We start from the raw sequence: 16,003 nt of genomic DNA, 5'->3' as shown, positions 1-16,003 counted from the left end.
CTACGGTCGCAGGTTCGAATCCTGCCTCGGGCATGGATGTTTGTGATGTCCTTAGGTTAGTTAGGTTTAACTAGTTCTAAGTTCTAGGGGACTAATGACCTCAGCAGTTGAGTCCCATAGTGCTCAGAGCCATTTGAACTACACATGCCTCGTTGGCAACTTGGGCCCACGGCTTCGTGGGGTCTGAGTCACACCCGAACTCTACCATCGGCTCTTACCAAAGTGAAACCGGGACACATCTGACCAGGTCACGGTTTCGCAGGGTCACGAGTCCAAGGCACTTGCTTGAATTCAGTCGTCAGTCACCCAATACCGCCAAATTCCACCGCCCTGTGCTACCGGATACGTTCGTCGTACGTCCCACATTGATTTCTGTGGTTATTTCACGTAGTGTTTCTTGTCTCTTAGCACCGACAACCCTATGCAAATGACGCTTCTCTTGGACGTTAAGGGGACATTGTATGCCCTATGCCGCCAATGTTAAATTCTCGAACTTTGTGACACATTATCCTGCAAACATTTTAACATACCAACTTACAATTTTCCATAATTATTGAATGCACATTTCTAGATACACTAAACTAGCATTATCAAAAAAATTGTTCAAATGGTTCTGAGCACTATGGGACTTAACATCTGTGGTCATCAGTCCCCTAGAACTCAGAACTACTTAAACCTAACTAACCTAAGGACATCACACACATCCATGCCCGAGGCAGGATTCGAACCTGCGACCGTAGCAGTCGCGCGGTTCCGGACTGCGCGCCTAGAACCGCTAGACCACCGCGGCCGGCTAGCATTATTACTAAAATTGTATTGTGGGGCATGTTATCTTTTTTTTTCCAAACACTCAATTTTTAGACAAAATTTAATAAATAAATGAACATATAAACAAAACAACTCAGGATATTTTAATTATTCTAGTTCTATGTGTGTTGAATCTCACACTTGGCATGCTGTGAAAATTTCATGTCTCTATCGTAAGTACTTTTTTAGAAAACTTGTCATTTATTGCAAAAAAATGTAGTTCAGAGATATTGAGGTTTAAAACTTTTTTATTACAAATTCATATACAGACTTACATAGCTGTGTCTTTTATGCAATAGAATTGCCCTGGCTCATAGTGTTCCTCAGTGTCAAAACAGCCCACCGATTGACTCCTTCTTTTCTTTCTTGCTTCTTTTGTCATTTGCTGAGCAGCTAAATCTGCTTCACGTACACGGAGCTCATCCAGTTCCCACAGTCCTTAAGCTGTGTTCTGTCCAAATCTTATCCCGAACTTCTCCAGAACCTTAAGTCTTATAGTCAATCCACTGCCCTTTCATACCTTGTGTACGCTGTACTAACGCCACCTGAACACGTGCATCTTACTATCCCATGAGTCAGTGACCTCGATGTATACTGAAACGAGAAAACAAAGCTGAAATGTAACACAGTATAGGCAGAGGTAGTATGCTATAAAAATATTGCTGGTTATACAATAAGAAATGATAAATTGCCGTTGGTATACACAGGGAATATTCCCAATTCAATCCACACTAGCAATAAAATGTTCTTTTGTAATTCCTGTAAGAATTGTTTCAAAAGCAGCTGTAGAGAATCTAATATTCCTGCAGGTGTCTAAGTACCCTCGAAGTAGAACACTAAGTTTACAAGAATCAGATTTGTGTATTGCAGCCATACTTAAAAAATGGTTCAGATGGCTCTGAGCACTATGGGACTTAACTGCTGAGGTCATCAGTCCCCTAGAATTTGGAACTACTTAAACCTAACTAAAGACATCACACACATCCATGCCCGAGGCAGGATTCAAACCTGCGACCGTAGCGATCGCGCCGTTCCAGACTGTAGCGCGTAGAACATCTCGGCCACCGACAGCAATACCTATAGTCACACCAGTATTCAGACACATACATGTAGGAGATGCATAATGACATACATTTATAGGCTGACCGTTCCATATCCTGGTGAGTAGCACGTGGGAATTGTGCTTTGGCGTTCCCTTGGTATTCTAATTGCCTAGAGCAGTGCACGGAGCTGTAACGGGATGCTGTCACTGTTGACGAACTCGTACAGTATTTTGTACGTTGCTATATTGTCAGATGCTAACAAGGTTTGAACGCTGCTTGGGACGAAATGACCGCAAGCACAGAGATTACCTGGAAGTACTTTTTTGTGGTACCTGTCCCAAGAACACTTTAGGAATATATTGTTTAGATCTCCCTTTCTGAAAACACGTAAGGTGAGCTGATAGAATTGCTTGTTGAACATCCAATGATTAAATTTCAGACGTGTTATAGCTGCCGTGAAGCTCCTCCATGTTTGTGTCTTATTATACCAATGCCTCTTGAAGTCGTTGGATGAATTAATGTGTAGTGACTGCCTTTGTTTCAAATGTCCACTACAACTTCTGCCAGTCCAGTGACGCCCGCTTACTGACCATGGGTATCATACCTATGTGTGAGAGGGAATTTATCATATTTAATAGTTCCATGTGCTTGCTCTGTTAGGAGTGACCTTTCATTCACACCATCACTGTGTTGCAATAGTTACACTGCAACCGAAATACAAGGTCGATAATTGCCGCAACTATGGTGGTCGGCACAACTATTATGTAGGACTGACATGTTGTTCTTGTTGTGGTCTTCAGTCCTGAGACTGCTCTATCCTGTGCAAGCTTCTTCATCTCCCAGTACCTACTGTAACCTACATCCTTCTGAATCTGCTTAATGTATTCATCTCTTGGTCCCCCTAGACGATTTTTACCCTCCAGGCTGCCCTCCAATACTAAATTGGTGATCCCTTGACGCCTCAGAACATGTCCTACCAACCGATCCCTTCTTCTAGTCAAGTTGTGCCACAAGCTCCTCTTCTCCCCAATTCTGTTCAATACCTCCTCGTTAGTTACGTGATCTACCCATCTAATCTTCAGCATTCTTCTGTAGCACCACATTTCGAAAGCTCCTATTCTCTTCTTGTCTAAACTATTTACCGTGCATGTTTCACTTCCGTACATGGCTACACTCCATACAAATACTTTCAGAAACGACTTCCTGACATTTAAATCTATACCCGATGTTAACAAATTTTTCTTCTTCATAAACGCTTTCCTTGCCATTGCAGGCTACATTTTATATCCTCTCTACTTCGACCATCATCAGTTATTTTGCTCCCGAAATAGCAAAACTCATTTACTACTTTAAGTGTCTCATTTCCTAATCTAATTCCCTCAGCATCACCCGACTTAATTCGACTACATTCCATTATCCTCGTTTTGCTTTTGTTGATGTTGATACTGACATACTATAACATATTATGTCTATTGTACCTGCTGTGGTCATCTGCCATTTTAGAAGTCCTGCTATTCGCACCATTACCTCGCCTGTCATAATAGTGGAGGGTCTGAAATAAGTTCATATCCCCTCAAAATAGCACACCTTTGGAATCAGAGAGCTGTAGGTGGTGTTCAACTAGTATCAGGCGGTCTAAGAACCTCCACCGATGACGTAAGTTATGGGGTACGAATGTGGTAGTCGGCTGTATCGAATCAGTGTAACAGAAAGACAGAAAGGAGCTATTGTGTTTGAACATGCCCGTGATCAAAACGTGAATGGATTTATGTTAATTCCAACGTGTCTATAAGGAATAGCGTACCACTCATAGTCATATTACAAAGCTTCAGAAAAGTGGTAGAAAACATATCTTCTGTCATCACGAATCGAAACAAATGTCACTCCTTATCGATGACAATCGGCTTCAAACCCGACAAGAATAGCTGCAGGCAGTGAATGCATGTCCATCTCAACTACTTTCGCAGCGAAAATTAGGAAGAGATCTGCTTGCAGTGAACGTGTAACCATAATATGGGGAAGATCCCTCGAGCCAAAACCAGTGCCCAGCGCTTGAAAAAATAGACAGATCACAACCATTTATCAGCGCAGCAGAACTGATCCACAAAATAGTCGTCCAATATCTTTGACATCCATGTGTTATAGAATCTTAGAGAATATCCTGAGCTCAAGTATAATGAGGTATTACGACCAGAATGACCTCGTCCACGCCAACCAGAACGGATTCCGAAAACATCGATCGTGTGAAACCGAACTCGCGCTTTTCTCACATGACGTACCGAAAGCAATGCATCAAGGTAGTCAGGTAGATGCATCGTTGATTGCCCTCCGGAAGGTATTTGATTATCTGCTGCACGTGCGCTTACTGTCGAATGTATACCATACGGAGTCTCAGGTGAGGTTTGTGACTGGAGTGAGGAATTCTAATTGTGTTGGATTGGATGGTTTGGGGGAAGAGACCAAACAGCAAGGTCATCGGTCTCATTGGAATAGGGAAGGACGGAGAAGGAAGTCGGCCGTGCCCTTTCAAAGGAACCATCCCGGCATTTGCCTGGAGCGATTTAGGGAAATCACGGAAAGCCTAAATCAGGATTGCCGGACGCGGGATTCAACCGTCGTCCTCCCGAATGCGAGTCCAATGTTCTCATTGGGGAGGACCCAGCAGTACATGGAGAAACATCGACAGATGTAGAAATTAGCTTCAGATGTGGCAAAGGAAGCATTTGGGAACCCTTTTTGACCACGTATTGTAATGACCCTGTAGGCGATATTATACTAACCTCAGACTTTTCCCTGGTGACACAGTTACCGCGTGATACAGTTACCGCTAATGAAGTACTGTTTGAAAAATGCGGCACTAACATTCGGTCGGATCTTGGTAACATTTCGAACTCGTGTAAAGATCGACAAATCTGTTTAACTGTTCGTAAACGTAAAATTTTGCACTTCGCAATACAAAAAAGAGTAGTATGGTATGATTATAATATCAGTGAGTGTTTTTTGAAATTTGTCAACTCATACAAATACCTGGATGTAAAAATCTGCAGTGATATGAAATGTGACGATCACAATGGAACGGCCACATAAGCTCAGTCGTATATAAGGCAGGTGTCCTACTGCAGTTCACAGTAAGGGTACTTGAGAAATGCAGTAATTTTACAGAGGATATTACCTTCAGAACACTCGTGCGAGCCATCCATGAATATAGCTCAAATGTATGGAATTCGAACCACAGAGGACTGACGGAGGACACGAGGTGCGTACAAAGAACGGCAGCACGAATGATCACAGGTTTCTTTGGCCCATGAGAGAAAGTGACGTAGGTACAGAAAGAAATGAATCGCCAGGCTCTTGAAGATAGACGCAAACTATCACGTGAAAGCTTACGTACAAAGAACCAACTGCAAGCAATGAATCGAGGAATATACAAGAAGCTCTTACGTCTCACACCAATAGGGATTGAGAAGACAAGTTAATTACAGTACGTGCAGAGTCGTTCAAGCAATCATTTTTCTCACTCTCCATATGTGAATAAAACGGGAAAAGCCCTAATGGCTGGTAGAATAAGAAGTGTCCTGTACCATGCACTGAACAGCTGTTCGCGAAGTATGGGTGTAGATGTACACTCATGCTCATAAATTAAGGATAATGGTTGTAAATGGTGAAACATCGCTCTGGTGGGCGGTTTGCGGGTTTAAATCACCTCGAGGTATGACCATGCGGTGCATTAAACGTGCGGTCGTCTCACGGTGGCGCTAGCAGCGGTCCACATATGGAGAGGTGTGTTGGTGCATGTCGGAGTACGGTGCAGCGAGTAAGTGTGCAGACGTTTTCAGACGTGCTAATGGTGACTATGTGTTGAAAATGGCTCAAAGACCACATACTGATGACGATATGAGGGGTAGAACACTAGGGCGACTGGAGGCTGGTCAAACACAGCAGGACGTAGCACGGGCCCTCTGTGTGCCACAAAGTGTGATCTCAAGATTACGGCAACGATTCCAGCAGACAGGAAACATGCCCAGGCGCTACGTACGGGACTTCCACAGTGTACAACACCATAAGGAGACCGATATCCCACCATTAGTGCCCGCAGACGGCCACGGAGTACTGCAGGTAGCCTTGCTCAGGACCTTACCGCAGCCACTGGAACAGTTGTCTCCAAACACAGAATCTATCGACGACTGAACAGACGTGGTTTATTCGCGTGGAGACCTGCAAGGTGCATTCTACTGACCTCTGGCACAGGAGAGCCCGTAAAGCCTGGTGTCAAGAACATAGTACATGGTCACTGGAACAGTGTTCACGGGTGAGTCCAAGTACAGTCTCAACAGTGATTCTCAACGGGTTTTCATCTAGCGTGAACCAGGAACCAGATACCAACCTCTCAATGCCCTTGGAAGGGACTTCTATGGAGGTCGTGGTTTGATGCTGTCGGCTGGGATTATGATTGGTTCACGTACACCCCTGCATGTCTTTGACAGAGGAACTGCAACAGTTCACGTGTATCAGGACGTCATTTTTCACCAGTATGTCCCTTTTCTGGGGTGCAGTGGGTCCCACTTTCCTCCTGATGGTTGATAACGCACGGCCCCACCGATCTGCCATCGTGGAGGAGTACCTCGAAACAGAAGATATCAGGCGAATGGAGTGGCCTGCCTGTTCTCCAGACCTAAACCCCATCCAGCACGTCTTGGGATGCTCTAGATCGACGTATCGCTGCACGTCTTCAAACCCCTACGACACTTCAGGAGCTCCGACAGGCACTGGTGCAAAAAGGGGTGGCTGTACCCCAGCAGCTGCTCGACCACCTGATCCAGAGTACGCCAACCCGATGTGCGGCCTGTATACGTGTGCGTGGTGATCATATCCCATATTGATGTCGGGGTACATGGGCAGGAAACAGTGGCGTTTTGTAGCACATGTGTTTCTCCACTTATCACCAATACCGCGGACTTACAGATGTGTGTCGTGTGTGTTCCCCGTGTGCCTATGCTATTAGCGCCAGTTTTGTGTAGTGCCACGCTGTGTGGCAACACATTCTGCACCTATCCTTAATTTATGAGTGTAGATGCTGAGTCGGGCACCTCACCAAAGGTCATTGCTCACAGTGAAACTGCACTCTCCAGAGGGCAAAGAAACAAAAAATTGATTGTAAGCGTCTACTATTATCCGAAGAGTCATGCTGTTAAATCTTTTTAAGATGTTGCAGGGCGTCGACTTGAGGTGTTTCAAGGGGGAAGCTGACTCACCAAGAGTTTTGCCGCTCCAGCAGGGCATGGTACAGTGTCTTATTATGCTTCCCTTTTGTAGTTAATAATTACTAATGTTAAATGTATTGTAAATATACTTCAAATTGCGCGACTCTTTTCTTTGTTTAATGGTGTGCACGGTCTCTTGACGGAGGTAGAGACGTATCTAGGCGTGGTTTTGCTGGAGAGAAGTCTAACGGACAAGTTTGCAGCCGTGCTGCCGGCTACACTACGCAAGAAGATATCCCCATCTAGTCAAGATTCCGATAAATGTCGTTATTGACACGAGAAAAATACAGAATGTGACAAATGTTATTAAAGCTTTGTATCAATTCTGAATTAGCCACGCTCGCTTATGCACATACATTGAATAATTCCACTGCGTGACAGAGGTATGCACACTGCGCTATGCGATAAATATGGTTTAAATAATGAAGAGAATATAAACTCGTTTGTGTGATGAATTATTTTGTAAATGCTTGATTGAAAATATTTGTAATCCTGTTTTATAGGGAGCTGATCCCATGAAATAATTTTGCTGTTCTAAAACTGAAGATCTACTACGACGCTGAAAGAAAGCAGTTTGTTTATCTTCGCTTTTGAAAGTATGGCGACATGTTAGTTTCAATTGTGAATCTAGGTATATAATGAAAGGATAGGAACAAGATAGTGACTATCTGTTGAAAGTGACTAGCTTTCTCGCTCAGAAAGTGATTATAGTGATACCGAGTCTTATTGAAAGACGGCTGTACGTACGTAATACATGTCGATAACGTTACTGAGTCCACGTAAAAGAAGGTTGTACCACTGCAGAGTGCACTGACAAACATTACTTGGAGCCAGTTACTGAAGTTAAACATGAACCGTGATCTTTATGACAACATTCTCTGCGACAAGCGTTGCCCTTTCTTCTGTCTTCGTAGTGAAAATGACGGCACTGCAAGTATTCCCAACTGATGAATATTAAGGGCCCTGTCACATCGCCGAACCACCCTACCTTCATTCCACAGATGATAGTTGGGACTACTAAGACGAGCCGGTAAGAATGCAGAAATCAAAACCTCCGCAAGTTTTGTAAGTTCATAGGATCAAATCATCAATGTGGGCCTCGTAAGGCGTGGCAGTTGGAGGGATGGTTCAAATGGCTCCGAGCACTATGGGACTTAACATCTGAGGTCATTAGTCCCTTAGAACTCAGAATTACTTAAAACTGCGACCGTAGCGGTCGCGCGGTTCCAGACTAAAGCGCCTAAAACCGGTCGGCCACAGCGGCCGGCAGTTGGAGGGATGCTTTCCGCCGCTTCCTGATATGACCTTAAAACGGTTTTAACAAGCCAGTTTTGATTCGTGGCGCCCAGCTTGTTGAGGGTAACAGCATTTTATTTGCAGAAAGTTAAGTTCTCCTCCATCCCGTCTCATGGTCTTGATGTTTCAGAGACGTATGTTCACCTGAAGATGTGATCTGAAATCACGAAACCGGCCGTTTTCCTATGAAAAAAGTTTTTTATACAGATGGAAGCCGTTTATTTGCAAAATTTGGCGTACTTCAGTTGCGGTTGTACACAACATCAAACAGTTACTGTTTATGGTCATACGAGACGTTCCATGCGGCTTTTCGGAAGTTCCATGCGGCTTTTCGCGGATGATGCTGTAGTATACAGAGAAGTTGCTGCATTAGAAAATTGTAGCGAAATACAGGAAGATCTGCAGCGGATAGGCACTTGGTGCAGGGAGTGGCAACTGACCCTTAACATAGACAAATGTAATGTATTGCGAATACATAGAAAGAAGGATCCTTTATTGTATGATTATATGATAGCGGGACAAACACTGGTAGCAGTTACTTCTGTAAAATATCTGGGAGTGTGCGTACGGAACGATTTGAAGTGGAATGATCATATAAAATTAATTGTTGGTAAGGCGGGTACCAGGTTGAGATTCATTGGGAGAGTGCTTAGAAAATGTAGTCCATCAACAAAGGAGGTGGCTTACAAAACACTCGTTCGACCTATACTTGAGTATTGCTCATCAGTGTGGGATCCGTACCAGGTCGGGTTGACGGAGGAGATAGAGAAGATCCAAAGAAGAGCGGCGCGTTTTGTCACCGGGTTATTTGGTAACCGTGATAGCGTTACGGAGATGTTTAATAAACTCAAGTGGCAGACTCTGCAAGAGAGGCGCTCTGCATCGCGGTGTAGCTTGCTCGCCAGGTTTCGAGAGGGTGCGTTTCTGGATGAGGTATCGAATATATTGCTTCCCCCTACTTATACCTCCCGAGGAGATCACGAATGTAAAATTAGAGAGATTAGAGCGCGCACGGAGGCTTTCAGACAGTCGTTCTTCCCGCGAACCATACGCGACTGGAACAGGAAAGGGAGGTAATGACAGTGGCACGTAAAGTGCCCTCCGCCACACACCGTTGGGTGGCTTGCGGAGTATCAATGTAGATGTAGATGTAGATGTAGACGCATTGGATAGTGCAGTTTTAATGTACGTACGCATACTGTCACTGGTAAGCAACTGTAACTATCCATTTTCGAGTTTAGTTGCCTCAACAACGCATTCAAAACTATAATAAGTTGCCCATTTCACAGAAACTACCAGTTTAATGGCAGAAAAGTGCTTGAGGTAATATTTGGCGGCGACGCGTTACAGCGAACGCTGATCGGTATGTTGCGGAACCTGTTTATGAATTAACGTAAGCTACCTGACGACCTTCAACGGGTACAACGGCAAATCACGTCACGCAAAGCTTAAGGTTATGCTCGGGTACAGCACAGACATGCCGTAACGACATTCCTCGTATCGCTTGTAAGACTCGCTGCCCTCAACGAGAGAGGGACAGGTGAGGAAAATTTGTTTAGATTCAACAGAATACGAATACGTATACTGCTGTCTTACCATACTGGCGTGAATATTACTTAAGTATCTGATTACGCGGTAAATTTCCTCTAGACGGATAGTAAATACAGAAAATAAAACTGCAAACTAAAGGTGTGCATAATGAATGAAGAAATCCGACCCGCCGATCAGAGATGTAAGGTCAACATTTTGAAGCATAGAATGCCACCAGACAGTATTGGTCACTTGAGTATTGGTCACTTGCATGTCTATAGCAAATGGAAGGAAGTACAGTCGTATCGGCTGAGAGAGATATGTGAAGAAACCGGAGACTGAATGGTCGTTACAGAAATTAAAGTTCATGCAGAACAACTAACAATTACTTTCAGAAAATATCAACACAGAAAAAAATCGCAGTAATCATTTATTATTTATAGAATGAACGAATTAATTTTCACTAATTAGATACATTTCTAAGTCCATTTTCGGGATGGAGCACACATTTGCAATGCAAAATTCACGTTTTTCACATGTTTAAAATAGTACAGAGTAACAACTGCTTGCTGCGCTCCATTTCATCCTAGGGTCAAACTTAGCAGACTTGTACTCCATGCCATTTTATAAAAAGAACTCTTTATCCTCTAGAAAAAATGAAAATTTCCGCAACAAATGATTTCATGCTGACACCTGAAAATGGGCTTAGAACTGAAATTAATTACTGAAAAACACATCATTCACCCAATGAAAAGTGATACTGGTTACTTTTTTCTCCCTCAAAGGAGTGTTTGTGAACAGCCACTATAGGAAAATCACAGTGGCAAAAAAATCTTTTAAAAGGATTCCTGAGTAATGCTTAGTTTGCCAGTATTTGCTGACCCTAGGTCTTGTTGAGAGACAAATCTTATAATTTCCTTTCGACTGTCTCCTCTATCGTGTATTATCGTCATGAGCTATAGGTGAACCAAGAAAAAGTTCCATCTGCATTTAACAATGGTATGGGGTGCATAGCTGCAGCGTGTAGTCAGACGAAATCATTTCCTCTGTATAGTTTAGTTGTATGAATGTTCTATGGACCATAAGTGCAGTCTCTCGCTATGATGGTATAGCAAATCAGTTTCACTATTATAGCAACTTTTTCGATGAAAATAAAGCAACATGCTGAACTCTGATATGGCTGTCTTATGCTCTCTTTTTAGCCCTCAACCAGACAATAATCGGAGACGTGTTTGGAGGCAACCCCGTCAGGCTGAAAGCCTTAGATACGCTGTCCAGAGAGTGCAGCAAGGTGGAGGTTCCCTGCTGTTTTGGGGTGACATTATGTGGAGCCGACGTACGCCGCTGGCGGCCATGGAGGGCGCTGTAACGGCTGTACGATACGTGAATGCCATCCTCCGACCGATAGTGCAACCGTATCGGCAACATATTGGTGAGGCATTCGTCTTCATGGACGACAATTCGCGCCTGCATCGTGTACATCTTGTGAATGACTTCCTTCAGAATAACGACATCGCTCGACTAGAGTGGCCAGCATGTTCTCCAGACATGAACCCTATCGAACACGCTTGGGATAGATTGAAAAGGGCTGTTTATGTACGACGTGACCCACCACCCCCTTTGAGGAATCTACACTGAATCGCCGTTGAAGAGTGGGGCAATGTGGACCAACAGTGACTTGATGAACTTGTGGATAGTATGCCACGACGAATAAGACATGCATCAATGCAAGAGAACGAGCTACAGGGTATTAGAGGTACCAGTGTGTACAGAAATCTGGACCACCACCTCTGAAGGTCTCGCTGTATGGTGGTACAACATGCAATGTGTGGTTTTCATGAGCAATAAAAAGGATAGAAATGATGTTTATGTTGATCTCAATTCCAGTTTTCTGTACAGGTTCCGGAACTCTCAGAACTGAGGTGATGCAAAACTTCTTTGATGTGTTTATTAAGAAATGTGCTTAACACTGATTCTTCCATTCCAGGATGTATAGAGCGTCTCCCATTTCTCGAAAATCAGTTGTGTATTAACTGTGTATCTTTTTACGATGTGTGATGTAATTTCTTCTTAGTCATTTTTCAAGACATGTGTGGAAGGAAGAAATAGGAATATTGCCTGGAATATACTCCCTCTGACTTTTTTTTAAACAGTGAAACCTCTTCGTGGTGCATAATTCCTCTCTTGCAGCATATACCTCTGCAGTCGCACCAACTAAACTAGTGCATTAGTGTTGGGTCTTCTATAAACCTGACTTGGTAAGGGTTACAGATAGATGAGTATTACTTAAAAACCGGCAGAACAGGTGTTTTCCAAGCCACTCCTTTCGTTGATCAATTGTATTTCCTAAGATATCTCTCAAGGAAGCATAAGCCTTGGTTTATGTAGTTATTCTATTCTATGTCACTCGTAAGTAGGTAGTTGTTGTTTTCAGCCGGCCACAGTGGCCGAGCGGTTCTAGGTGCTACAGTTATTATAAATAAATAAATAAAAATAAAAATAAGAAGAAGGACAAATGATTTTCCAGCCACTTTCTAAATTCTCTGTTACTTGATGGGGGAATACGAATCCATACGGAAAATATGTGGAAATATTTAAAAATAGGGAATACATGGAAAAATATACAAAATATGGAAAAATATATGAAAAATCTGGATACGAAATGGGAATACAGGATATCTGTATTTACTGTAGATACTAAACGAATATTGAAGTACTTTCACATAAATTGACGGTTTTGAGGATATCTACTATTTGCACAGTGTGTGACTCTTGAAATAAATTTTCCTGGCGTAAAGACTATTTCATGAAGTTTAGGGACTGCAGCCGGATGAGCGTAAGGAGTATTCCATGAAGTTTAAGGACTGCGCCGGATGACGTCGATTTCTTGCCACGATATTTCGGCTGACAACCATTCAGCCATCTTCAGGGGACTGTTCAGCACTGGAGGCTGAGCACGATCGACGGAACAGTATTTGAAGAGGGCACGAAACTCGACAGTGGCCACCATGTAGCGTTTGCCTTGTGCATGCATCTCCGCGTCAGTTTTTTGGTATAGAGTTAGCAATGCGAACCAGCAATCTCTGTACGTACGCTGTGCATGCTGCAGCTATCTTGCAGTATGGGGGCAAAATTTAAGCATTAAACACTTCTTCCACCCGAGGGGAATTGAGCAAACAGGTGTGTTTTCTGAGAAAACCCCGAAAAATCATGATTTTTGAGTACCAAAAGAACCAGTTGTGGGAACGGTCACTTCTGTAACTTGTATTCATGTCAAATTGTCAAGATTTTTACTATTCTTAAGATGAAGTTGTCGTGGAACATAGAAAGTTTTTTCGATACCTTTGTCCAAGATACAGAGGTCCAAAACTACTACACTTGTGCACGTACAATATGCACGTAATACCCGATCTGAAGCATAAATGTAGGGTTAACTGCTGTAGTGAACACATGACAAGGGTTCTGGTGTCATTGTAAGGATACTGAGGTCACCAAACAAAGTTTCTACTAACCACTTTTTCACAATCGAAACTTTATGACGCGCTGTCTCTGTATAATTGGCACCATTCCTTTGCAGGTTAACATGGCCAGGAAATTATTCGATAGTGCCATCTAGCGGCGTAAGCTCCTTACAAGAAATTATTTTCACATACGAAATTCTTTGTTTCTACAAACCAAACACCGCATTTTTTTATGCTGCAGGGTGAGCATACAAACGTTATTTGTATGTACAGTATTGGAAATGATCTAGCGTCGAATGGGAGACGACTTTGTTAGCTCTTATACAGTATTACGCATACTTATTTGTTGTACATATGTGTCAAAATATAAATGTGTTAGAGTATAAAAGTAGACTGTCAAAATTTGGTTGACCAAAAGAATTCGTGTTATGTATCAGCACGTCCTGCTGTAACAGGAAGGAAAAGGACCAGCTGAAAAATGCTCTTGTCAAGGGCAAAAAATCGTATATGGTTCTCTTTAAAACACAGGTAAGATAGGAACCAGCTGCCTCAGTTCTCATTCCGCCTTCCTCGCCAAAAACTTTGGCACCCAAATATAGTTGCCTTTCATTGTGCTGAAAGAAAGTAGCAGAGACAGTGAGGATGGAAGAGAGAGGAGGCAGTGCCAGTGGGAGACGAAAAGATAGGAGACAGTGATGGCGGGAGAAAGAAATCAGAAGTGAAAGAGAAAAAGAGCAAGATGAAGACAGTGGGAGCCAAAGGGTTAGTGATGATCATTGAGAGGCGGTAGCAGTAAAAGAGAAAGAGAGATGGATGGAGATAGCAGTGGTAGCAAAAGAGAGAGAATACAATGGAAATGAAAAAGAGAAGTGAGTGGAGACCATACATAGGCTTGGGAGATGGGGGGGTTTGCACTACGTCCACCCCCAGATCGACGAACTTTAACATGAAAAAGATTGCCGACGTTCCCCCATCCCATACAGCGACATGTTAAAGGTTCCTGATATAGTGGTAAGAACCACGAGTAAGCTATCGAGAAGGACATGTGTGGAGAGGAGACAATGGTGGTTCAAGAGAAAGACAGTGGGCTGCAAGCGTGGAAGAAAGAGACAGTGACAGTGGGAGAGGGAGAGGGAAAGATGGAACAAATAGTATGTCTGTAGGATAAAGAGAGTGAAAGTGGCGGAGAAGAAGACAGTGGTAAGGAGGATTGAGAGAAAGAGATGGTTACAGCAACAGTGGGAGAGACAGACAGGAGACATTGCCAGCGGGAGAAAACCAAGACACTGCGAGAGAGACATAGACTGACCAGTCACAGCGTTGTTTCCACGTGTCAAAAACAAAAGCCTTAATAGTCATCTTTAGCACTCCAGAGGTGTAGGAAGAGCTCATGAGGTTCTACGGCGCCGTGGAGCCATGTAGACTCCAATGCCATAGCTATCTAGATTTCTCGGTTGAAAATCTACGGCGCAAACAGCCCAATCTAGGTGGTCGCAAAGATTTTCTGCTGGATATCAATCCGGGGAATTTTGTGGCCAGGGGAGTGCAGCAGAATCATCCTGTACACATGTACATTGCGAGTTGCGTGACACGCTGCACTGTCTTGTTGGTAAATGTCATCGTATTGAGGAAACACAGTTTGCATGTCGGGATGAACATGGTCCCCCAATGACAGATGCGTACTTGTGTTGATCCACTGCTCCTTCGAGAATGACAAGATCATCAACAGAACGCTACGAAAACATTTCCCAGATCGCAACACTCCCTCCTCCAGGGTGGATCCTTCCCAAGGAGCAGAAGGCACCTGCTGCAAAGTCCCATATGCATCTGAACGGTAGTTGAGGTTTCACAGTTGGTAGCCCTTGTTCTTGTGGGGGGTCACTTGCTTAACAGCTGCAAATCTATTGGTCCATATACATCCCCACAGCAATCATTCACCCCTGTCATCACTAGCCCTTGGTGACCACAGTTGCCTCGGCACCGGTTTTTTATAGCACCATTTTACCATGTACGGTATACTTCAACCACTCTGTTCAAAAATAAAAGAGGAGAAGGTATAATTGTAAAAGTTCGGGTGATACGGGAAGATTTCAGTTACATTACGTCATGGTCAGACAAAGGTTCCGAAATCAGATACTGGGTTGTAAGACGAACCTAGAAGCAGATATAGACTCAGATCACAAAGATCTCTAAGGCTGCAAATATAGCAATAAAGAAGAGCCTAGTGCGTAGTACAGTTGAAGAGGAATGGCCATCACTAAAAAGGGCAATAACAGAAGATGGAAAGAAAAACATAGATACAAAGGAGGTAGCTACGAAGAAACCATGGGTAATAAAAGAAATACTTCAGTTGATCGATGAAAGAAGAAAGTACAAAAATGTTTAGGGAAATTCAGGAATACATAAATACAAGTCGCTGAAGAATGAAATAAATAGGACGTGCAGGGAAGCTAAGACGAAATGGCTGCATGAAAAGTGTGAAGTAATCTAAATAGAAATGATTGCTCGAAGGACTAACTCAGCATATAGGAAAGTCAAAACAAACTTCGGTGAAATTAAATGTAAGGGTAGTAACATAATGAGTGCAACGGAAATGCCACTGCTA

The sequence above is a fragment of the Schistocerca serialis genome, chromosome 2, assembly GCF_023864345.2.
Source record: "Schistocerca serialis cubense isolate TAMUIC-IGC-003099 chromosome 2, iqSchSeri2.2, whole genome shotgun sequence".
Taxonomy (NCBI): Eukaryota; Metazoa; Arthropoda; class Insecta; order Orthoptera; family Acrididae; genus Schistocerca; species Schistocerca serialis.
The sequence above is the reverse complement of the archived record's forward strand: the minus strand, read 5'-3'. Positions refer to the sequence as shown.